Genomic DNA, 26150 nt, shown 5'->3' with positions numbered 1-26150 from the left:
AGTACCATGAGAGAGCCATTATTCGATTCTACTATACTTTAGCTATATTAAAGGTTAAATCTGTGAGTAGTTGAGAACTTTATAACACCCCCTCATGACTAAATAAATGTATGTATTATCTAATACAAATCCCTTAGAATATAACTTTTGTAATATTAACAATTGGCAAATTCGGGGCTACCAATTGGCAAATAGGGCTATCATTTTTAATTAGATGTGTGAATTCAGTCTAGTTGTTGATTCTTTTTAATGTTTGTAGCACATACAGTTTTCTCTGGTGCTTCAAAAAATACAGAATTTATCAACAGCCTTAAATATTTTCAAACCTGTTAATCTAGTAGTTCATTTTATAGAAATTTATTCTAAGCAAAAAGCTTTATTCACTAAAACTTTATTTATAGTAGCAAAAAGTTTACAAAACACATAAATGTGGATTAATCATAATGATGATAATGATGATTAAATAACTAGATATAAAAATAACCATTGTGAAGCAATTAAAAATGTTTCCTTGAAAAAACTGCTCTCACATCAAACCTTTAGTATAAGTTGTTTAAAAATATATTGCAATACGAGACTGTGCAGACGAAATGCAATTCAGCAGAAAATTGCCTGTACAAATATTTCTGTATTTACACACTTGAAGATTTATTAAGGTCAATAAACATATTTCTCATGAAAGCCTGGTATCCATATTGATCCCTAATGATGAATATTATGTCATAGCTGTTTTTCAAAAAGCCAAAATGATGAACTGAGAACCATTTTAAATGTCCTTGTCCTAATTCTGGCATAGTAGTTTCAAACTTTAGAAACTTTTATCTAATAAACTTATCTAAAATCACACAGAATTATCTTTTGGTAGGAGGACCAAATATATATGAGTATTTTACTCTGGTGGGGATAATTCTGAAAAAAAATGGTTACAGTTCTTTTTGATATCTTAACACTTATTAAAATCTAAGCCTCAAGTAATTCAGTTGGATCTTTGATAAATGTTCTACTGAAGGTAGGAGGAGGAATCATTTTGAGTTTTTTTGTTTGTTTGATTTAACGTAAGCACAACCCTGATACTTGAGGTATTCTACTTCTCAATTACATTTCTTTCAAGCCCTAGATGGTTACTATAAACATTGCATTTGAGAGAAGTGGTAGAAAAGTTGTGGGATTTACATCAAGCCTGTTTAATGGAACTTTAGTGAGGATATATTTGGTACTTTATGGTTTGCTCACTGTGTAAAATGCAGTTTTATTTCCAAATTCATATACCTTCAATTTCTGTATGACACCAGTTCTTACTGCTTTATATGCCATAATTAGATACCAAGAAATCAAACTGTGCAGTTATGTCAATGAATCTTCAAAACATTGTTACATCAGTCATGATTTTTTACATTTTACATTATCATTTCTCAATAATGAATTTATAGAAGAATTTGTCACTTCACTACCTATTCCTGAAAGTCAGTGACCTTCAGATGTGCACGATGAAGTTATAGGTTTATAAAAATATTAAATAATGGTATTCTACTGACACTCTTTGAAAATGTTTTTTATGCTTAACTGTGGTTCAACCTTACAACTTTGACTTGTTTAATTTTAACCAATAGTATTATTACATGTGAATGAAACAAAGAGGGAATGATACTGGTGGAAATATGTCCATGGGAATAATGTTACCACTACTGGAGTGAAGAGCTTATGAAAGATTAACAGTAGAAGATATTTAACAAGGGCACAAAAGTTGGGGTCAGAAATATAATAAAAGGGTGAGAAGAAAGAAGAAACTAACAAGAGAAATAAGATGACTTTTCACGCTTTTAAATTCAAATCCAGCTGAATCTTACCAGTAGAATCTTTCTACTTAAGGTCTTGGCTAAATGTGAGCTTGAAAAAAATTTTGTTCCTAAAACCATCAAAGAAAAATCTGATTGCGATCTCTGAGGGTTAAAATAATTGTGCTCTGAGTTTACAGTGTTATTTCATTCATTCATTCATTCATTTTCATTAATTACTTATTCAAAACTTTGAATTTAATAACTACTATATCCCAAGCTCTAGGATATAATGGTGAATCTCCAAAATTGATGGTCTTGTGGGAAAGATTTATATTAAAAATCACACAAATATATAATTAGGATGTAGAATTTATATTACTTGATATTATACTACTTGAGAGGTAGATTTGAAAGAAGTATATAAAGAGCACTCACACAATATGTTTTTGCACTGAACATTATTCTAAAGATATACCACACTGTCCAGCCTTAGCAAGAGTTTTTTCTCTGGGTGCATCGTTGACTTTCACAAGGTATGTGAACCCCTTGAAATTATACATAGCATTTTTCTGGGGTTACCTAATTAGCCCATGATACACCAAAGTATTGAGAAACCATACCTAAAGAAAGAACTGGCTTCTCCTTCTGTCACCAAAAATGTTCAAAATTGAAGGCAGATTGAGACCCCAAGATATACAAATGGTAGGTTCTCCATTTTCTTCTTTATTTGACCCTTCTTATTTTTTAAATAAGATTTAAATGGATTTCATCTTGGACTTTCCCTCCATCTTCAGTTTTTCTCGCTCTCTTTCCCTCTCACACTGGGCAAATAAAGAATAGGGAATTCCCTTCTCTTTCCCTCTCACACTGGGCAAATAAAGAATAGGGAATTATAATTAGAGAACTGGGTTCTTTTGGACAAAACAGTAGCTCATCTATTTATGTTTCACCCTGTGACATAGAGACAAGAACTTAGAAATAGGGCTGAACTTGAATGTGGGCTTATGAATTCCACACACAATGGAAAGAAGTGAGACAACAGCAATCATCTCAGTTGTTACATTATTATCCTCATTTTACAGATAGGGAAACAAAGGCAACAAAAGTCAAGTAAGGCAAATTGTATTTTCCAAAAGAAGGCAACAGAAATACTCTCATTCCACATGTTGTTCCAGAGTCTTGTTACTTCCTATCAAGAAGCATAGTCTATTTCTCTTTCCTTTGTACCTGGGCAGACTTGTGGTTTCACCAGCCAAAAGAGTATGGTGGAAAGGATACTATGTGACTTTCCAGGCTAGTTTATTAAAAAAGCTGGTTTTAAAGAAGCCAGTTTATTTAAAACAAACAAACAAACAAACAAACAAACAAACAAACAAACGCACAGCTTCTGGCTGGCCTCTCTTTGGGGACATTCATCCTTAGAACCAGGTACCATATTGTAAGGAATCCAGGCCACAAGGAGAAGTTAAGTGTAGGTGGTCCAGTAAACAGCCCTAGCTCAGGTGTCAGAGAACAGTCAGCATCATCCATGAAAAAATGAGTCATTTGAAGATGATTCCAATCCCTAGCTTCTAAGTCATCCAGCTCATGGTTCAGAAAGCGTGAGACAAGAGACAAGCAGGCTCCACTGTATCCTGTTCAAACTTCTGGCACATAAATCATGAGCCATAAAGTTTGGGGGTATGTATTATGCAACCCTGGCAACTGAAACACCCAGACATCTTGTGCAAGATTACACACATATTAAGTGGAGACTTGGGCTTTGCATCCAGGCAGACTGGCTGGATGCAAAGCCCAAGTCTTTTTACCATCCAATATATTTCTTTTGTAAACATGGGCCAGCACTCAACACTATACAGCACTGTCTTTATAAAACCTAATGATATTAAACAAATAACAGAATTACCTTGTTCTGAGCCTACTTCCACCAAGCAACTCTCTTTTTATAATCTGGCTAACACACAGCTTGTTGACATAAATAAAATGAGCTGCTGAAGGACACTAGAACTTGGTCTCCTTGGAAACCACTTTTTATTGTAAGTCAATATGGGTATGTTGGTTATATATAACCAGTCTCTTGGTTTTTTTGTTTGTTTGTTTGTTTTGCTTTTGTTTTTGTTTGTTTGCTATTGTTACCTACACGATTCCATATTCCATGATTTGATTAGGACTGATGCATTCACTGACAAGACCAAGTGCCCAAGTGCATAGACTTTTACAGCTGAGGCCTGCACAGTTCTGGACTATGGTTGATGCAATAATGTTACCTGTTGACCCTGATGGAAGTTCAGCCAGATACACTTATCCTAGAGAAAATCTAAACACATTTGAACATTTTTTTAAAATTTAAGATGGATTAATGGCAAAGGAGATTACAAAAAAGAAACTTGATCCAAATATTCTAGAGAGATGCTTATGATTAAAGTATTTGCACTGTACACATATATGTAGAAGACCTACATAGTTATTTACAAAGACTTGAATGTTATTAAAATAGTCCTAGTGTCCATACCTACATTTATGGTAATGCGTCCTCTATACCCTCAGTTACTCTTAATACAGGCATTTGGATCCAGTTTGCCAGGCAAAGGGGCTATAATTACATATTGTAAAAGAGTTGTCATCTTTGACCCAGTTCTAATTCTAAGTGTCCCATCCTGATATGATCATGTGTGGCTGCCTCAGGTGATCTTTTCTGATGATCTGTCATCGCCTGGTTCTTGGTTATTAATAGTTTATTGCGGACAGCTCCTTGCTCTTTATGCATCCCACCGGGGCTTTGCTGGCTGTTAGTGCCACATATGTCCATGTTCTTACACAGATTGCACCACACTCTCTGGAGTCTCATGGTTGCAAAGGATTGACTTCCTGCCAGAACTCCCAGAAAACAAAAACTGTATTGTGGTATTCATTGATCAATTTACTCCAGAGTATACTCATATTTACCTTTTGTTCATTCAATCATTTGTTTAGCAAACCCTTAGTAAGTTTATTCTCTGGGTCCCGCTCCATGGCTACCCCAAGGATTAATAAGCAGAATATGACCCTTTTCACCAGGGATTAGAGGCTAGAGTAGGAGGAGGCAGAAGAATAAACAAGTCTATTCAAGGTATTTCTTGAAGTATCTGTAATCAATTCTACCAGGTGGAATTGGCTCTACTAGGTGGGGGAGTGGGTCAGAAAAGGCCTCATAGAAAAAATAATCAGCGATTTGAATCTTAGAACAGTCTTTTATTTGGCAGGGATCAGAACTCTCCTGCTACATGGGTCAATATATATTTGAGCAAACTTGGGTGAGTCAATCGAGAGGAATGTTTTTATGGCCCCTTTAGGACTATTGGATTGTTGTTACCTATGACTTGTGAATTAGGCTTTCATGGATTGTGTTAAATGTTCTGTTATCTCTAGGCTTTAAAATATTACTAGGGAAACAATGAAAAGTAGCCATATATTTAGTATCCCACTGATGCAAAGCATCGTAAATAATGCTCCATTCCAAGCACCAGTGTTTCAGTAGCACGTGATCTTGTACATATGCTCATGCATTAAACCATTGATAACATACTATTAAAACCCCACATATGCCTTTGGCACATCTCTGCCAGTTTAGGGCATTGGATTAGCAGTTTGCAAGCAGTGATGCTTTGATATTATTAAAGTAGGCAACAGTACCGAGACTGATTCATGGAATGTGCAGGGGATAGACTAGAATAAAGGAGACCTAGAGGCTTGAAGTCTCTTTGTGAACATTGTCACTTCAAAAGCATTCCCTTTGATTCATGGGAATTAGTGTGGTGAACACAAATGCTTAAAATACATGCCAATTCTCTAACAATATAACAGACATGGAGAAAGCATATACATTATTAGGTGCATCACCTACTATGTGCATTGAGGCATTATTGTATTGCTGTTCCCTTAAAATCTATACACCAATTACTACAGAAAATGAGAGTTCTCCCCAGTGTTTCCAAGGAGCAAGTCTGTAAGAATGATATGTGTCAATACCCTGAAGCCTCAAAGGAGCAAATAACTGTTCTAACTCTCCCAGGACCCACTTCCTTGTCTGTGCTGCCATGGAAACCAGTCTCTTGTCCAACACGAGTTCTCTGATAATTAGTCTTGAATATTCTTGATTTTTAAATGAACAAATCAGTCCTCTTCATCAAGGTTGTTACATGCCTCAGACTCTATATATTATCATGTTTGACAAAATGCTCTCTATTCACTAATTTATTCAAAATGCTTACTGAGCAACTGGTATACACAAAGCACTCTTGGGGACACTATGAGAGGTCAAATAGCCCTGTCCCTGCCCTTGTCCAGGGGAATACTTTTTTAGTTACCCCACTCTAGCACCCACACACATGACTACATATATATATGACAACATACAGGACTCCTTATCTTAGCTCCCTGATGGGGTTACAAATGTAGCTGCTGTCAATTTACTCATAAAGTTTACCAATGGATACTATGACATTGCCTCTTAAAGAACTGAGAAGTATCCATTGAGTATTAATACTCTGTATTAACCCTGCTCGTTCCTTATTATTTTTAGATGCTGTTCACTGTATATATTTGACCGGGAATTATTGATATTAGCATGAAAAAATACATAATTTCAGGGCTGAAGAAGCTTGCAATCAGATAAGGGAATTGAGGCACTCACAAAGCTAACTACATCAGAATACATCATACATGAAGAAGGATAAAAGACCTATCCAAATAATGATAGCAGTTCCATGAGGTATCAGTTCTAGTGAAAGTGATGAGCAAAGTTCCAAGGAAGAGTCATTTTTTTTAAAAACAGATTCTGAATATATTTCATATACAGGGTCCTGTCTGTGTTATCAGCAGGGAAAATCTGTCCTAGAAACACAGATACTTGTTAAATATTTAAAATCACATGATCAATGTGGGTGTATGTTAAAAAAGGGAATATTTTCATCCATGTTGACTGTAGCATTTCTCCTATAAACTACTCAATGGCTTTAAGAAATGCTTTACAAATGCCATTTACATTAGCTATTGAATTTCTATCTGACCAGTTTTCTTCAATATAATGCATGTCCCTCAAAGTATCCAATATAACTGATCAGAGAAACAAATTATGTAATAAGAAAAGAGAGTAAAAATTGGTGTCACATAATCTATATACCCCAGTGAATTTTTTCAAGGTAAAATACATGATTTATACAATTACATGATTACATGTATGTCCTCTGTAAGTGATAAACCACAGTAATAATAACTCCTATAAATTTACTACTTATTAAGTAAACTTTAAATTTTAACCTTGAGTTAAATACTGTGTCCTCTAATTAAGATTGTTAAACAGAAACATTTGTATATTACTTCCTTATTAAATATTTCTATGCATTTTTGTAATTCAATTATATTTCAATTTGTCAAATTTTAAAATATATATTTAAAATCTGCTACTCTTTTCACCATATCATGTGAAAGACTGAGCAATTTCCTCTTCATATGCACCTCCCGATTTGAATAGTTTAAGATTTAGAAAGGTTTCCTATTTACTCACATTTTAATGATATACATTTCTACTTCACTGGTGGAAAAGGCTGATCAGTCACAGAAAGGTCAGTTAACACTAAATAGACCCTTTCTTTATGTAATTACAAAGAATAATATCTTTGTGCTGATGGCACTGGACATGGAGTGGGTGATGCAGAGAATTAATGTGCTGCCTTGTTGGCCCATGGGATAAAGATTCCAATACAGTAACCACAACTTATTCTAATTATGCAGCTTTAAAAGGTCGTCAGCAAAAAGAGTTAAGGAATTATCAACTAACTTTATCATAAAGTAATAATGCACTACATAAATGCAGAAACTGTAAGAGCAGTACCTAGAAACTTTATTACAAATGTGAGACTGATCTAAGAGGTTCAGGTACATACATTATAGCATAAATTAAGTAAATTCATTGAAAAATTAAAATATATGATATTTTAGAACTTCCTATTGCTATAGTCAAGTAATCTGAACTCACCTTTTATTTGTAGCAAATGTATACTTTTGAAAATGTTTATGTTGAATGCCAATTTCACTGCCACATCCATGTTATATCAGAATTTAAATATTTTTTAAAATCCACTTATAAAATCTTTATAAAATCCATTATAAAATATTGCATGCTGATTATATTACACACAAATAATAGAGATGCACATGAAATAGAAAATTAAAGTCCTTCTTCACAGCTACAGCCATTTTCATACTCCAGACAGATAGTATTAATTTATTACAAGACTGTAAGGAACAGAAACTTTTCAAAAATCCTTACTTGTCAATGAGGAAATGGAGGCCAGGGAAATCAATTTCTTATCTAAGGTCACACAAGAAGAGAACAGCATTAAGGCTAGAATACAATCTGATTTCAGCCTAATACCCTTTCTGGGACTATACCACTTCCTACTCTTGAATGTGAATTACAGGACCTTTAAGAGTCTAGATTGTTATGTGTGAATGCTCTAATTTTTGAATACTTTAGAGAATTACATCAGTCTTTCAAAATAAACTGGATGCTCACAGAGAAAAGAGTTTTTTGGAATTAAATATATATATTTAATTTATACAATTTATATTTAAATATATATATTAAAAAATGCTTCAGTGTCCTTTCCTTAGGAGTGTGGGGTCAGAAAACATTAGGAGCAATTTCAGAGGTGCCAAATATGAAAAGTATTGTAAATTATTTGCAGTCTAGTAAAATATCCTTATGGATAGAATTATGACTAATGCTTTTTCTCTTTTGATCCTCTCAATTAGATATTCCCCTTACTGATAAATAAAAGATCATGAGCATCTCTAATCACCTGATGTTGTTATTCATATTGGGGCACTGTCTAAACCTTTGTGATGGATCTCAAGTAGAAATAGGATTAAAAATAGCTAAGGCAATTTTCTATAAATACTCATCTTGAGACCCATCTAGTCCCCAAAATAATTTAATCCCAATATGGAAAAAAAATCACTTTCTAGAACAGGTTTCATCAAGTTATGCCTTTCCAGCCAAATCTAGCCCACTGTCTGTTCTTGTAAATAAACTTTAGTGGGGCACTATCACCTCATTCATTCACATATTGTCTACGATTGTTTTTCCTCTGTGGTGGCAGAGTTGAGTAACTGCAACAGAACTGAGTGGACCGCAAAGCCTAAGATATCCATTAGCTTTTCCTTTATACAAAAAGTTTGCTGACCCTTGCTCTAGACCCTTAACTAGTATATTAGTATCATGCAAAACAAAGTTCCAAATTAGATCTCTCATTCAAGAATGATTTTGGCCGTACTATACCTGCACAAACAGAAAGACTGCTGAAAAGCATTTTGTTTTTCAGGCAAAGGCATATACTAAGGAGACATAGCCTATTAATAATTCAAAAATGTCTCTAAGTCCTTTAAAATAATGAGATGCTTGTGAGCTTTTTTTTTTTTTTAAGATTTTATTTATTTATTTGAGAGAAAGAGAGACAGAGAAACAGCATGAGAGGGGAGAGGGTCAGAGGGAGAAGCAGGCTCCCCGCCGAGCCGGGAGCCCGATGTGGGACTCGATCCCAGGACTCCGGGATCATGACCTGAGCCGAAGGCAGTTGCTTAACCAACTGAGCCACCCAGGCGCCCCGCTTGTGAGCTTTTTAAGTGCTCTCAAAATGGACACAATAACTTTGCAGAGAGTTGTCAGAGCTGTTAAGATACCATAAATAATGTCTGAATGTATCTACCCCACACCTTCTTCAATTAAATGTGGTTCATGTAGGTCCTGCTTTATAGGAAGCTAGAGGTCTATTCATTTTTCTACTGTGATTTCTGATTTGGGGGTCCATAATTAACTTTATGTTGCTAAGTTAAAGTTTAATTTTGCAGGTGACATAGATGTCCATTCATTTGCAGAATGGCTAAGTAAAATGTGGTGGTCACCTACCATGAAAGACTATAAAGTGATTAGAAGAAATGCACTAGCTATATATAACACAGGATGATCTTTAAAATATAGTATTGAGTACACAAGACAGAAACAGAATGATAAATATTGCATAATTCAGCACATGAGGAAAAGTACCAATGAGAGGTGGAAAGAAACAATAACTAGGCATTAAAGGTATGGGGTGGCAAAATAAATGAAAATGGGAAGATATGTAGGTTCTATATAGTCAGCAATGACACCATTGTCTCTCTTTTTTTTTTTTTAAAGATTTTATTTATTTATTTGAGACACCATTGTCTCTTAAAATGATTAAATGGATGGGTTCCTAGATCTTGCACATTTTTCCAGGATTTTAATGAAAACCCTTAAAATAAGTCAAACACCAAACGACTCTAGAAATACATCTCTGCAATATTAGGTCCCCCAGGGCTACAACCCTAAGATTTATTCTGAATATCAACTAGTCATGGTCAGAGCAAATGAAGGCATAAAGAAATCTGTCATTATAATTATTTACCAAATTTATGGTTATTTCCCTCTATGTCTTCTTTTTCTCTCCTCACCTTTTGTTTTTCTTCAATTTATTTATTCCTTTTTTTCTATTTCCTCTTTTCTTCCTTTTTCTTCATCCTCATTATGTTTGCCAAGCATGAATCCATTCAACTAAATTTCCCTTGTTATCATGCTTCCTGAAGATACTATCTTCTCTTCCCATCATTTCCTCAACCCATTGTTCTTTCCAAGTCACTTCTTTCTACACTATGGCATAGAAACAGAAGTGTCTCAAAGAATGAAAAACATCTGGGATACGAGCAGCCCACGTATTTTTTTTCCAGATTATAAGACACTACATGGAAATCCAATACAATGAAAAAAAGGTGAGATGTATATTGTACAATTCACTTGATGGCTGCCTTTGTTTTGAAGCTGGCAAGATATTAATTTGTATAGTGGTGGTGAAAAATGAATGAAACTGACAATGTTTGGTCTTTCTGGAAGGTTGATTAGAGATAGTTTATGTTTCTGTATCAATATGCCATGTCAGCCTAGCAGGAAGGCACAAGAGTGCCAATAAGCTTGCTGAAGTAGTATAGGACAAATACAATTATATTCTTATACAGAGATTACACATAAGTAGTTTTACATGTTTAATCGATTTAAAGATATGAAGAAAGCCAAAGAATGAAAAAATGTAGAACAAGCTACAATTTCTTTAGGAGGGATGCAGGACACAAAAGCAATAAACCTGGCATTTATAATGTTATTGGAAGTCATTCCTAATTCATTGATAGCAAATACTACATATATGTATTGATACATGGTGAAATGTGTAAAGATTAGCATTTTTAACTTTTCTTAGAAAACTGGCACTGGCTAAGGCCCAGTCAGCACTATACTACTGTACTATGTATAGCTCTGTCACTGCAATCACTATTATTTATTAGAGTTAATATCTTTGTATAAATTTCCTCACTTCTATGAACTTTTTGTGCCTTACTAATTTTTTGCCCCAGTACATAGTAGTATCTCAGTAAACATTATTGAATGGATGAATGAAACTATATTATACTCATGCCCTGTTGACACAGGACAGAGGAAATGGGTGGGCCGAACATGAATGATTTTTATTTTCATTAAGGATCTACTCCTGCCAAATGTTCTTAAATAAGTGAACTTTTCAGACCATTATAGTTGGATGGCATTTTACGTGTTTTTTCATTCTGTAGAGAAACATTTCACAATTCATGTTTACAACATAAAAACGTTAAAATTTACCCATTTACATTTTGACTGAGAAAAATAATAAGGTTTCCAGTTCTTTAAATCCTAGTTTGCAAAAGCATTTTACTGTATAATCTCTCTGTGTTGTATTCCAGTTTACTTGTAGGTTTTCCTTGGAAGACTAACAAATCTAAACTACCTGCTTTGCTGCCTTTATACACTTTGCTAAGCTGTGTTCTCACAACTCAGGAGATTAAAATGAAAAAAAAAATGGTAAGACAGTTTCACAAGAAAGAACTATAAGTTGATTTTTAAAAAATACAGAGGATCTTCTTGGTTGCAGATGGATATGAACACTTTAAAAGAAAACTTTAAATAAATAAGAGGGGCGCCTGGGTGGCTCAGTGGGTTAAGCGTCTGCCTTCGGCTCAGGTCATGATCTCAGGGTCCTAGGATTGAGCCCTGCATCAGATTCCCTGCTCTGTGGAGAGTCTGCTTCTCCCTCCTGCCCTGCTTACACATGTAAGCTCTCTCTCCTTCTCAAATAAACAAATGAAATCTTTAAAAACAAACAAAAGTAGTAAATAAGAATACAATACCAGCATTCAAATTACTCATCCCCCAAATTTTTTAACAAAACAATAATAAATCTGCCATGTATTCAATGACTTAATTATGGAGAAGTACTCTATGTTGAAACAACACTTTATACACTGCTCTCTCTTCAGATGAGATAGGCAGAGCTACTCAGTTTCATAGGGTTCATCCTTTCTTTGTCCTACGTTCCAAGTGCCATTCCTGTCCCATACCCTTGCCAATGTCAGACCAACTTTCCTCCCTTGTAAAAATTCCTTTCTTTCAATTTTTCCAGGAAAAATTGGGAGGGAGGGAGGAGAAGGGAAGGGAAGAAGGAACGAAGGGAAGGGCGGGCAAGCCTACTGGAATAAAATGCTATGATCACTTCTGAAACATTCAATGTTGCCCAGTTTTTACCTTTCTTTGATCCCACAGCAATCATTAGCCTGAGCATAGCCCTCATGTGGAAATCAGTTCATTCATATGCTGTTAGGCGCTGAAATCTGGACTCCCCCAAATGAAGAAACCATGACCTTAAATTTGAATAAAATTACATTCATGGAAGCTATCTGAAGTCTATGAAGGCCGTCTATTCTTCCAGGCATCTGTGATCAAGTCAGCCCCTCAGAAGTGTGTCCTTGGGGGGTTCTTATGGATAACTATTAGAGCTATCATCTCAGGAACCTATGAATATGCTATTGTTCATGGCAAAGGAGACTTTGCAGATGTGATTTAAGGACAGAATTTGAGCTGAAGGGATGATTTTGGATTACCTAGGTGAGACAATCTAATCACATAAATTCTTAAAATTGGAGAATCTTTCTTGACTGAAGTTCAGAGAATGTGAAGGAAGATGCAGGACAAATTTAAAATGAGAGCAAGACTTGAAACCCATCATCTCTTTTTCCCCATTTAAAGATGGAAGGAGGCTACAAGTCAAGGAATGCAAGCAGCCTCTGGAAGGTAGAAATGGCCTTCTGCCCATAGCCAGAAAGAAAATAGGGACTTGTTCCCACAACTACAAGAAACTGAATTCTGCCAACAATCTGAAACAGATGCTTCTATGGAGCCTGCAACAACTTGATTTTAACCCAATGAGACTCACTTAAGACTTCTGACATACAGAGGTGTGAGAAAATACTGTTATTTTAAGGTTCTAAGTTCACACTAATTTATTAGGGCAGCAACATAAAACTACCATGGTGATTCAGGTATTGTGTTAGGTACTAGATTTATAAAAATTAATAATATGCTGCATAGAAACTGTTTAATGATGGAAAATCAAGCACTGAATCTTCTTTGCAACAAGTTCATTAATAAATGAATTTTTAAAACTATTAAGTAATTCATTTATTTTGTATAAAACATTTATTCTGTCAGTGTGTGAAGTAACTATAGCATGTCAATAACCACTGAAAAATCAATTCTAACATGATATAGACCATGCCATGGGCTCCTAAGTAAATTTCTGCTTATGTTAACTGTACCAAATAGATTAAACTATCATCTCTATTTTGAAATACATTTATTCATTCACTTGACAATTTATTGATTATATATTAAAGGTCTATTATTAAAATAGTGAAGAAAATTTGATGGTTACATGTTTCTTCATAATGATTAAATATAAACTTAAGTATATTATGAATGTCCTATTCTGTTAAGTACAAAACTCCCTAGTTAATAATTTTTAAATGCTTAACTTGTCTGCTGATAGTTGATCATGCAAATGATTTTGAAAAATATGTTCATTTTGAAAAATTCTACTCAAATTAGTAGGAATTCAACTTACAATAATAAAAAAAAAGCGCCCTTCTGTTAGAGACATTATTTGTGCGAGATAAATTATTAAAAACAAAACACAGCAAGTAAAAAAGACATCCCTGTCAATAATCAAGTTCTTTTTTTTTTTCCTTCTTAAAGCTGTTCTGGGTCTGTTTCTGCATGATTATTTCTGAGCTGTCAGTTGGTGTGGTAAGGGCACAACATTCTTGTTCTTCATTCCAGTGGCAGCCAGGTCCAGCTTGACCCCTCTTTCCACATCAGATGCACTTACTACAAGTAAGATTCAAGTATGGTGATTTATACACCACCAGTCATTATAACTTTTGATAGTCTAAGAAACTGCTGGGTGAGTGATCTTTTAAACTTTCAGAAATATTAACCAACTATTACAAATATAAGCAGATTGCTGGATTTCTAAGATAATTATATGGTTTTTGTATCTACATACATAATACAAGGAGAATAAGCTTGTCAAAATTGTTAAAACATCTGAATGGCAAAATATGTTTAAAGAAATTTTATTGTACTCTCTTAAATCTGGAATATATATTCAATGCTCACCTCAGTTCTGTTTTATTAAAAAATGCAAAATTTTTGCAGTTGGTAGATATCCTTTATAAAAAGGTTGTGGCAAGTGTGTTTTCTATTCATTAAAATCTATGTTAATTCCATTGGTTTGTTTTAAATTTTTTGAGGTGCAATATACATACATAGTTAAAAGAATTGATAGTTTTTTTATAAATGAAAATCCTTATATAACCATCACCTAGATGAAAATATAGAAAAAGTAACCATCACCCCAGAAGCTTCCCTCATGTCCATTCTCAGTTAATAATAAACCACACTCCCAACACACAAGTTTTGCTTATTTTCAATCATTATATAATTATAATCACATATTATACATATTATTGAGTCTGGTATCTTTTGCTTAATATCAATTCTGTTAGATTCATCCACAATTTATTTGTGTGGCAACACTTTATTATATTGCTATATATTATTCCATTGTATGAATAAACTACAGCTTATCCATTCTGTTGTTAATGAATTTTTGTGGGAGATCTATTATGTATCTTCCCACCTGAGATATTTGAGAGTTCCTGTTACTCTACATTCTTATCTATATTTTTAAATTTTAGCTATTTAAATAGGTATTTAGAGACAAGTCATGATAGTTTTAATTTGCATTTCTATGACTATTATATTGACTGCCTTTTCATATGTTTATTGCCCATTTGTATAGCCCCTTTTGCGAAGTGATTTTTTTCAAGTGTTTGTCATTTTTTCTTAATTAGGCTGCCTGTTTTTACTGTTTTGTTAGTGGTTCCTCATTTATTTTTTTATTTTTATATTTTTTTAATTTTTTTTTTATTCTTATGTTAATCCCCTTACATTACAACATTAGTTTTAGATGAAGTGTTCCATGATTCATTGTTTGTGCACAACACCCAGTGCTCCATGCAGAATGTGCCCTCCTAAATACCCACCACCAGGCTAACCCAACCTCCCACCCCCCTCCCCTCTAGAACCCTGTTTGTTTTTCAGAGTCCATCGTCTCTCATGGTTCGTCTACCCCTCCGATTTCCCCCGCTTCATTCTTCCCCTCCCGCTACCTTCTTCTTCTTCTTCTTCTTCTTTTTTTTTTCTTAACATATATTGCATTATTTGTTTCAGAGGTACAGATCTGAGATTCAACAGTCTTGCACAATTCACAGCGCTTACCAGAGCACATACACTCCCCAGTGTCTATCACCCAGTCCCCCCATCCCTCCCACCCCACCCCCCCACTCCAACAACACTCAGTTTGTTTCCTGCGATTAAGAATTCCTCATATCAGTGAGATCATATGATACATGTCTTTCTCTGTTTGACTTATTTCACTCAACATAATACCCTCCAGTTCCATCCACGTCGTTGCAAATGGCAAGATCTCATTCCTTTTGATGGCTGCATAATATTCCATTGTATATATATACCACATCTTCTTTATCCATTCATCTGTCGATGGACATCTTGGCTCTTTCCACAGTTTGGCTATTGTGGACATTGCTGCTATAAACATCGGGGTGCACGTACCCCTTCGGATCCCTACTTTTGTATCTTTGGGGTAAATACCCAGTAGTGCAATTGCTGGATCATATGGTAGCTCTATTTTCAACTTTTTGAGGAACCTCCATACAGTTTTCCAGAGTGGCTGCACCAGTTTGCATTCCCACCAACAGTGTAGGAGGGTTCCCCTTTCTCCGCATCCCCGCCAACATCTGTCGTTTCCTGACTTGTTAATTTTAGCCATTCTGACTGGTGTGAGGTGGTATCTCATTGAGGTTTTGATTTGGATTTCCCTGATGCCGAGCGATATTGAGCACTTTTTCATGTGTCTGTTGGCCATTTGGATGTCTTCTTTGGAAAAATGTCTGTTCATGTCTTCTGCCCATTTCTTGATTGGATTCTTTGTTCTTTGGGTGTTGAGTTTGATGAGTTCTTTATAGATTTTGGATACTAGCCCTTTATCTGATATGTCATTTGCAAATATCTTCTCCCATTCTGTCGGTTGTCTTTTGGTTTTGTTAACTGTTTCCTTTGCTTTGCAAAAGCTTTTTATCTTGATGAAGTCCCAATAGTTCATTTTTGCCCTTGCTTCCCTTGCCTTTGGCGATGTTTCTAGGAAGAAGTTGCTTCGGCTGAGGTCAAAGAGGTTGTGTTCTCCTTTAGGATTTTGATGGACTCCTGTCTCACATTGAGGTCTTTCAACCATTTGGAGTCTATTTTTGTGTGTGGTGTAAGGAAGTGGTCCAGTTTCATTCTTCTGTATGTGTCTATCCAATTTTCCCAACACCATTTGTTGAAGAGACTGTCTTTGTTCCATTGGACATTCTTTCCTGCTTTGTCGAAGATTAGTTGACCATAGAGTTGAGGGTCCATTTCTGGGCTCTCTATTCTGTTCCATTGATCTATGTGTCTGTTTTTGTGCCAGTACCATGCCGTCTTGATGATGACAGCTTTGTAATAGAGCTGGAAGTCCGGAATTGTGATGCCGCCGGCTTTGCTTTTCTTTTTCAATATTCCTCTGGCTATGCGGGGTCTTTTCTGGTTCCATACAAATTTTAGGATTATTTGTTCCATTTCTTTGAAAAAAGGGGATGGTATTTTGATGGGGATTGCATTGAATGTGTAGATTGCTCTAGGTAGCATTGACATCTTCACAATATTTGTTCTTCCAATCCATGAGCATGGAACGTTTTTCCATTTCTTTGTGTCTTCCTCAATTTCTTTCATGAGTATTTTATAGTTTTCTGAGTACAGATCCTTTGTCTCTTTGGTTAGATTTATTCCTAGGTATCTTATGGTTTTGGGTGCAATTGTAAATGGGATCAACTCCTTAATTTCTCTTTCTTCTGTCTTGTTGTTGGTGTATAGGAATGCCACTGACTTCTGTGCATTGATTTTATATCCTGCCACTTGACTGAATTCCTGTATGAGTTCTAGCAGTTTTGGGGTGGAGTCTTTTGGGTTTTCCACATAAAGTATCATATCATCTGCAAAGAGTGAGAGTTTGACTTCTTCTTTGCCAATTTGGATGCCTTTGATTTCTTTTTGTTGTCTGATTGCTGTGGCTAGGACTTCCAATACTATGTTGAATAGCAGTGGTGATAGTGGACAACCCTGCCGCGTTCCTGACCTCAGGGGGAAAGCTCTCAGTTTTTCCCCATTGAGAATAATATTTGCTGTAGGTTTTTCATAGATGGCTTTTATGATATTGAGGTATGTACCCTCTATTCCTATACTCTGAAGAGTTTTGATCAAGAAAGGATGCTGTACTTTGTCAAAAGCTTTTTCTGCATCTATTGAGAGGATCATATGATTCTTGTTCTTTCCTTTGGTAATGTACTGTATCACATTGATTGATTTGCGGATGTTGAACCAACCTTGCAGCCCAGGGATAAATCCCACTTGGTCATGGTGAATAATCCTTTTAATGTACTGTTGGATCCTATTGGCTAGTATTTTGGTGAGAATTTTTGCATCCATGTTCATCAGGGATATTGGTCTGTAATTCTCCTTTTTGATGGGGTCTTTGTCTGGTTTGGGGATCAAGGTAATGTTGGCCTCATAAAATGAGTTTGGAAGTTTTCCTTCCGTTTCTATTTTTTGGAACAGTTTCAGAAGAATAGGTATTAATTCTTCTTGAAATGTTTGGTAGAATTCCCCTGGGAAGCCATCTGGCCCTGGGCTTTTGTTTTTTGGGAGATTTTTGATGACTGCTTCAATTTCCTTAGTGGTTATAGGTCTGTTCAGGTTTTCTATTTCATCCTGGTTCAGTTTTGGTAGTTGATACATCTCTAGGAATGCATCCATCTCTTCCAGGTTATCTAATTTGCTGGCATAGCGTTGCTCATAATATGTTCTTATGACTGTTTGTATTTCTTTGGTGTTGGTTGTGATCTCTCCCCTTTCATTCATGATTTTGTTGATTTGGGTCATTTCTCTTCTCTTTTTGATAAGTCTGGCCAGGGGTTTATCAATCTTGTTAATTCTTTCAAAGAACCAGCTCCTAGTTTCGTTGATCTGTTCTACTGTTCTTTTAGTTTCTATTTCATTGATTTCTGCTCTGATCTTTATGATTTCTCTTCTCCTGCTGGGTTTAGGCTTTATTTGCTGTTCCTTCTCCAGCTCCTTTAGGTGTAGGGTTAGGTTGTGTACTTGAGACCTTTCTTGTTTCTTGAGAAAGGCTTGTATTGCTATATACTTTCCTCTTAGGACTGCCTTTGCTGCATCCCAAAGATTTTGAACAGTTGTGTTTTCATTTTCATTGGTTTCCATGTATTTTTTTAATTCTTCTTTAATTTCCTGGTTGACCCATTCATTCTTCAGTAGGATGCTCTTTAGCCTCCATGTATTTGAGTTCTTTCCGACTTTCCTCTTGGGATTGAGTTCTAGTTTCAAAGCATTGTGGTCTGAAAATAGGCAGGGAATGATCCCAATCTTTTGGTACCGGTTGAGACCTGATTTGTGACCTAGGATGTGATCGATTCTGGAGAATGTTCCATGGGCACTAGAGAAGAATGTGTATTCCATTGCTTTGGGGTGGAATGTTCTGAATATGTCTGTGAAGTCCATTTGGTCCAGTGTGTCATTTAAAGTCTTTATTTCCTTGTTGATCTTTTGCTTAGATGATCTGTCCATTTCAGTGAGGGGGATGTTAAAGTCCCCCACTATTATTGTATTGTTGTCGATGTGTTTCTTTGCTTTTGTTATTAATTGCCTTATATAATTGGCTGCTCCCATGTTAGGGGCATAGATATTTACAATTGTTAGATCTTCTTGTTGGATAGATCCTTTAAGTATGATATAGTGTCCTTCCTCATCTCTTATTACAGTCTTTGGTTTAAAATCTAATTTTTCTGATATAAGGATTGCCACCCCAGCTTTCTTTTGGTGTCCATTAGCATGGTAAATGGTTTTCCACCCCCTCACTTTCAATCTGGGGGTGTCTTTGGTTCTAAAATGAGTCTCTTGCAGACAGCATATCGATGGATCTTGTTTTTTAATCCAGTCTGTTAGCCTGTGTCTTTTGATTGGGGCATTTAGCCCATTTACATTCAGGGTAACTATTGAAAGATAGGAATTTAGTGCCATTGTATTGCCTGTAAGGTGACTGTTACCGTATATTGTCTGTGTTCCTTTCTGGTCTATGTTGCTTTTAGGGTCTCTCTTTGCTTAGAGGACCCCTTTCAAGATTTCCTGTAGGGCTGGTTTTGTGTTTGCAAATTCCTTTAGTTTTTGTTTGTCCTGGAAGCTTTTTATCTCCTTCAATTTTCAATGACAGCCTAGCTGGATAGAGTATTCTTGGCTGCATATTTTTCTCATTTAGTGCTCTGAATATATCCTGCCAGTCCTTTCTGGCCTGCCAGGTCTCTGTGGATAGGTCTGTTGCCAATCTAATGTTTCTACCGTTGTAGGTTACATATCTCTTCTCCCGAGCTGCTTTCAGGATTTTCTCTTTGTCTATGAGACTCGTAAGTTTTACTATTAGATGTCGGGGAGTTGACCTATTTTTATTGATTTTGAGAGGGGTTCTCTGTGCTTCCTGGATTTTCATGCCTGTTTCTTTCCCCAAATTAGGGAAGTTCTCTGCTATAATTTGCTCCATTATACCTTCTGCCCCTCTCTCTCTTTCTTCTTCTTCTGGGATCCCAATTATTCTAATGTTGTTTCGTCTTATGGTATCACTTATCTCTCGAATTCTGCCCTCGTGATCCAGTAGTTGTTTATCTCTCTTTTTCTCAGCTTCTTTATTTTCCATCATTTCATCTTCTATATTACTGAGTCTCTCTTCTGCCTCATTTATTCTAGCAGTTAGCGCCCCCATTTTTGATTGCACCTCATTAATAGCCTTTTTGATTTCTACTTGGTTGGATTTTAGCTCTTTTACTTCTCCAGAAAGGGTTTCTCTAATAACTTCCATATTTTTTTCAAGCCAGCTAGTATCTTTAAAGTGATGATTCTGAACTCTAGATCTGACATCGTGCTAATGTCTGTATTGAGTAGGTCCCTGGCAGTCGGTACTGCCTCTTGTTCTTTTTGTTGAGGTGATTTTTTCCGTCTCGTCATTTTGTGCAGAGGAGAATAGATTAATGAGAGAACAAAATGCTAGCAGAGTAACCACGTCCCCAGAAAATATACTCTAAACAATCAGAAAAGACCTGAAGCAGTGGGATAAGAAGGGGAAAGAGAGAAAAAAGAAAAAGAAAAAAAAAGAAAAAGATAAAGATAAAAACAAAAACAAACAAAACAAAACAACAACAACAAAAGAAAAACCAGAATGTGATCAAATATGATCTATATGGTATATAGATCAGTGCCACACACTAGATTTGGGGTGTGTTTTGGTCTTTTAGAAGAAAGTGTCTCCCAAAATTTTAAAGAAAGAAAAACTTATATATGTACAAAAATAAGGGTTGATATGATGAAGGGATGGAAAATGACTGTAAAAATGGAAATTATAAAAAATTTTATAAAAGGAATTGATAAGAAGTTGTTTGAAAAAAGAAAGAAGAGGATTTAAAAAAAGAAAAAAGATAAAAAAAAAAGGGAGAGGATGTGATCAGGCAGGGAATAGAAAACACCATATACTAGAGATTTAGGGTATATTTTAATCTGTTAGAAGAAACTATCTCAAAATTTTAAAGAGAGAATAACTTATATATATAAGCCAAAAATATGGGTAACTACTATGAAGTAATAGAATATGACTCTAAAAATGAAAAATAAAAGTGTTTTTTTTAAAAAAAGGGATTGATAAGATGTTGTTTGAAAAAGGGAAAAAGAAAAATTCAAAAAGAAATAAAAAGACAAAAAGACAGTTAAAAAAAAAATTAACTTTAAAAGACTAAGGAATCATGGTAAAAAAGCCGTGAATTCTATGTGCAGTAGTCCCCTAGCGCTGGAGTTCTGCCGTTCTCATTGATTGGTGAACTTGGTCTTGCCTGGCTGTTCTCGCTGATCTTCTGGGGAGGGGCCTGTTGCCGTGGTTTCCAAATGTCTCTGCCGGAGGCGGAATTGCCCCGCCCTTGCCCCCTCCCGGCTAAGTAATCTGCTCGGGTTTGCTCTCCGGGGCTTTTGTTCCCTGTGAGCTTTCCGTACAGCTTTGGAGGCGGAGAGTGAAAATGGCGGCCTCCCAATCTCCGCCCCGGAGGAGCCGAGAACTCGGGGCCCCGCTCCTCAGTGAGCCCCCAGAGAAAAGCCGTCAGTCACTCCCGTCTCCCCGGTCTGCAGCTGTACTCCGTGCTCAACCGGCCTGTGACCGCGCGTTTCTATCTCTGGCACCCGACCCGGTCTGGAGCTTCCAAACCCAGCAGATCCCTGCGGTGCACTCCCGCGCGGCTCCTCCCGGGGAAGGAAGGTGAGTCTCCCCGGATCTGCCGCTTGTGGGGTCCCTGCTGGAGGACCAGGGGCCCGACTGGGCCGCGGATCCCGGTTTATGGCAACCCCGAGCTGAGAGCCCGCGCCTGGGCTCCGCCTCTGCAGCCGGCTTCCCCGCTCCGATACCTGGGAGCTCTGCCGCACTCAGGCACCCCTGGTCTTTCTGTGACCCCGAGGGTCCTGAGACCACACTGTCCCGGAGGGTCCCACCCCCCGCTTAGCCACCAGAGTGACGTCCCTCGGCGGAGCAGACTTTTAAAAGTTCCGATTTTGTGCTCCGCGGCTCTATCACTTGCCAGAAGCGGCGGCCGGAGGCCCCTCCCCCGCCATCTATCCTGAATATCGCCTCGGATTCACTTCTCCGCACGTCCTACCTTCCAGAAAGTGGTCGCTTTTCTGATGAGAGAGTTGTTGCTCTTCTTTTCTTCGATCTCCTGTTGAGTTTGTAGGTGTTCAGAATGGTTTGATCCCTATCCAGCTGAATTCCTGAGAGGAGACGAAATCCAGGTCTCCTACTCCTCCGCCATCTTGCTCCGCCCCCCCAGTGGTTCCTCATTTATTATGGATGAGAGAATTTTGCTGGATATGTGTATCCTAAGTAGTTTTTTTCTAACTGTGGCTTGTCTTTTCATTCTTTAATGGTGTCTTGATCAACGGAAGTTCTTAATTTTAAAAAGAGTACAGTTTATGAACTTTTTCTTTCATGGTTGGTACTTGTATCTTATTTAAAACATCTCTGGCAATTCCAGAATAAATCAGATGTTCTCATATGTTTTTCTCTAAAAGCTTTATATACCTTTCACAATTACATATATAGTGGAATTGATTTTTATATATGTTGTGAAATAGAAGGTCAAGATTATTTTTTAGTATAGATATCTAATCACTCATGTATCATTTATTGATTCTGTACCAGTTATTTTCCAATACATTGTCTTACACTATTTTGGTGGCATCTTCTTATAAATAAACAGGCCATGTTTACATTCTGGGTCTGTTTCTGGAACCTGTATTCTATTGTATTGTTCTCTTATCTTTGCACAATAGCACACTTTCTTATACTGTAGCCTTAGAGTAAATCTGGATACCTGGTAGTGTAAGTCCCTAACTTTGTCCTTCTTCAAGTATGTCTTCACTACACTTGACCTTTTGGGAGTTCTTATACATTTCAGAATATTCATGCATTAATTTCCAAAAATTCTGCTTGAGTTTTTAATTTTGATTCCATTACACATATAAGTTAATTTGGGAAGAATTTACATTCTTTAAAACTTGAAATTTCTAATTCATAAACTTAGTAGATCATTTCATTTGTTTAGAATATCTTTGATTTTTGTCAGAGATGTTTTGTAGTTTTCTGTGGAGAATACTTCTATATGTTTCGGTAGACACATACCTGGGCATTTGAGGTTTAGCTATTCAATTATAAATAGTATCCATTTTAAGATTTTATTTTCTAGTTATTTATGGCTACTGTATGGAAATACAATAAATTTTTATTTATTTTCAATCCACTGATTCCTTCATATTCATGAATTAATTTTAGCATTTATCTGTAGAATCCATTAGACTTCCAATACATAAATGTTTTCAGATAACTGCAGTTTCTAAAGCCATTTTTCTCATGTTATTTCCTATTTCTAGTTTGTTAGTTATCACGAATGGCTTTAAATTTCACAAATCTATTTAGATTATTATTTGATCCTTTTATTCCTTTACTGTTAATGTGATCATTTATATTTATAGAATTTTTTAAGGCTGGAAATTGCTTGCTTTGGTTTTGGGTAGGTCAAACATCCCCTTGCCCAATTTTGCATGTTATTAGTTAAATTTACATATTTTACTTTCCTCCATGGATTATATAAAAAAATTATTTAAACATAATTAATATGAGGACAGCAGTAAGATATAATGGGAATGACAGGTCTCAAAATCTATTGTGTATTAGCTGTGTATTACTATTATTCTCCATTCATGAGAATAATAAAATTTGCCCCAATGCCTAACATGGTGATTATAAAAATAAAATAACTGAGTGGAAGTGAAAATGCATAGTAAACTATAAAGAAGGACTATTAATATAAAGTTCAAGTGGTCAATTATTATGTAGTTCATTCTAATTCCATTTAATAAAATTATAATGAGATATATAATTTTAGTCTTTTTCCTTAGTACTTTTAGTCTCCCTAGTACTTTTATCTCATTATAAAATTATAATGAGATATATAATTTTAGTCTTTTTCCCTAGTACTTTTATTTTTCTTGAACACTTAAGCAAGCTTTTCTTCCCTAAAGCTATCCAAATTGCCAAAACTGACAAATGAGAAAGTTTCAAACCAATAAGTCTTTAATACAATAAGTCTTTAATACAACCAAACTGCTGTATTAAACATACCAAACTATTCAGCTTTCATAAATCCACAAATTATGTATCAACATTTAAGGTGGATAATGAGCCTGGTATTTTTCATATTTTGATAAGACAAAAAAAATCACAATATTTATATGGCTTTAGTCTAAACGTAGCTTCCTAAAATGAGCTCTCTGGCTTTTACAAACACAGATCAGTACAAGCATAGTCTAAGTTTCTCTCCAGTTTTCCATATAGGGAAAATGGACTGCTAGCCAAATTCTCTGCCCCACTTTGTTAGGTAATGTCATATGCTAAATTTCTTCTTATTTTCAACCTTTGTGCTACCTAGGAAGAAAGAATAAGTGAAAATTCAAAATAGAAGCTAGATGATCATGTCCAATTTAAACCTGCTAATTATATTCAAAAGTTAAGTTTCCTCTGAAACAATTAGTTAAAAATTTCTCTTTGGAGTTTTCTTTCTCCTTTATTTTCTGCTATATAACATTCATTCATTCATTCATTTGCCTGGTGATGGAATTCTGGAGTAAGATTATGTTTTCCTGAAAGATAAAGTGAAGAACTCAGCAGAAGAGTGTACAACAGCAGAGTCACCCTGGCTGTCTACTGCAAGTTTCACTTTGTTAGCTTTCATAGCCAGTTAGCTTTAATGTCGGGTTCATCATATGAATTGGGGGAACAAGATCAGCACTTGGGCTCCAAACATCTTCCCTATTATTATCGCTCCATTTGTTTTGGTGATTATCCTATACCCTACCACAAGCACTTATGGCCAGGACAAACAGAAGACGATGGGGGAATTCCTGCATTTCCACAGAGGAAAACATGAACATCAAAGAAAATCCATGCTGATTAAAAGGCACACCTATTATAAATGAAATAACTAAGCTGCGGCCTAAGTTGATTTCTATTCATAAAAACCAAGGATTTAAAAAAGTTTGTTTATTTATTTATTTATTTTTACAAAAATAAGATTATGGTCTTTGATGAGAGACCTCTGTTTGTAAGAAAATTCCTTAAAACCCAACTCTACCTAAGGTTTTCTTTTTCATTCTCCATGGAATATCAAAATACAAAAGAAAACCCACACTCAACAAGATTAAAAGTCTGCTGAGAGGAAACCACAATGAATTAAATTATAATTTAGTTTTCCCCAACATTAAAACTTCAAGAAAATTATTTTATACTTTTATGCACACTGAATTGTTTTGTGCAAATTATCTGTTAAAAATCAATAACCTCTGATAATGTTAAAACACATTTACCTTTAAAGTTAACAATGTGTATATTTCTTTTGTTGGACTTCCATGTTTTTGTAAAGAGACTTGTCAATGGTATGGCATTTCTTAAATAATTTTAGAATAAGCTGGGGTAAAATTCCTAAATAAATAGAAACTCCAAAATTGATAAGAAAATAATTTGCAAGGATAAAAGCTACCTTGAGATGGTCACAACTACCTACCAGATCTTACCCAGATGAAATTCATTACCTTGAAATTCAACATCTTGGCAAAGTCTTCATCACTAATTAAAATAATAGCAATGGAAGAGCATCTGCAATTACTCTGTTTAGGATAAAATTACAAGGGCTATAAATCTCCAAGCTTCAGGGCATAAACTGATCACCAGCTGGGGTGAGAAAGAAATGTCTACCTATTGTGTAGTTTTGCAAAATTAGGTACATTATATGTTTTACTCCCTCAGAAACATCTGGCACAGGCTACTATTTGAGAAACTTTCGGGCTGAATGCAAGGGACACTATTTGGCTAAGTTATAGAAATTGCAAGATTCCACACATATATAAAAACCTATAATTCAAGGGCTTGCTAAAGGAATGCTGAATTCATCATCTTAATGTCATTGGTTAAAATTCTTTACAGGCTAGTGATTACAGATGTCAAGTAGAACATGAGAATTAAAAAGTATTCAAGGAGCGCCTAGGTGGCTCAGTTGGTTAAGTGTCTGCCTTCGGCTCAGGTCATGATCCCAGAGTCCTGGGATCGAGCCCCGCATCGGGCTCCCTGCTCAGCGGGGAGCCTG

The 26150-nt window shown here is 35.8% G+C and overlaps 1 protein-coding gene across 1 annotated transcript in view; it reads right to left on the bottom strand.

The window, feature by feature from the left end:
* Window positions 1-26150, bottom strand: part of CCDC178 (coiled-coil domain containing 178) — a 397121-nt gene that overhangs the window by 146162 nt on the left and 224809 nt on the right. The gene's annotated exons all lie outside the window — the stretch shown is intronic.

Source organism: Mirounga angustirostris, unplaced genomic scaffold (assembly GCF_029215605.1).
Source record: "Mirounga angustirostris isolate CCGP_5_RB_7025 unplaced genomic scaffold, mMirAng1.0.hap1 SCAF_14, whole genome shotgun sequence".
Taxonomy (NCBI): domain Eukaryota; kingdom Metazoa; phylum Chordata; class Mammalia; order Carnivora; family Phocidae; genus Mirounga; species Mirounga angustirostris.
This window is presented reverse-complemented; position numbering and strand designations above follow the sequence as displayed.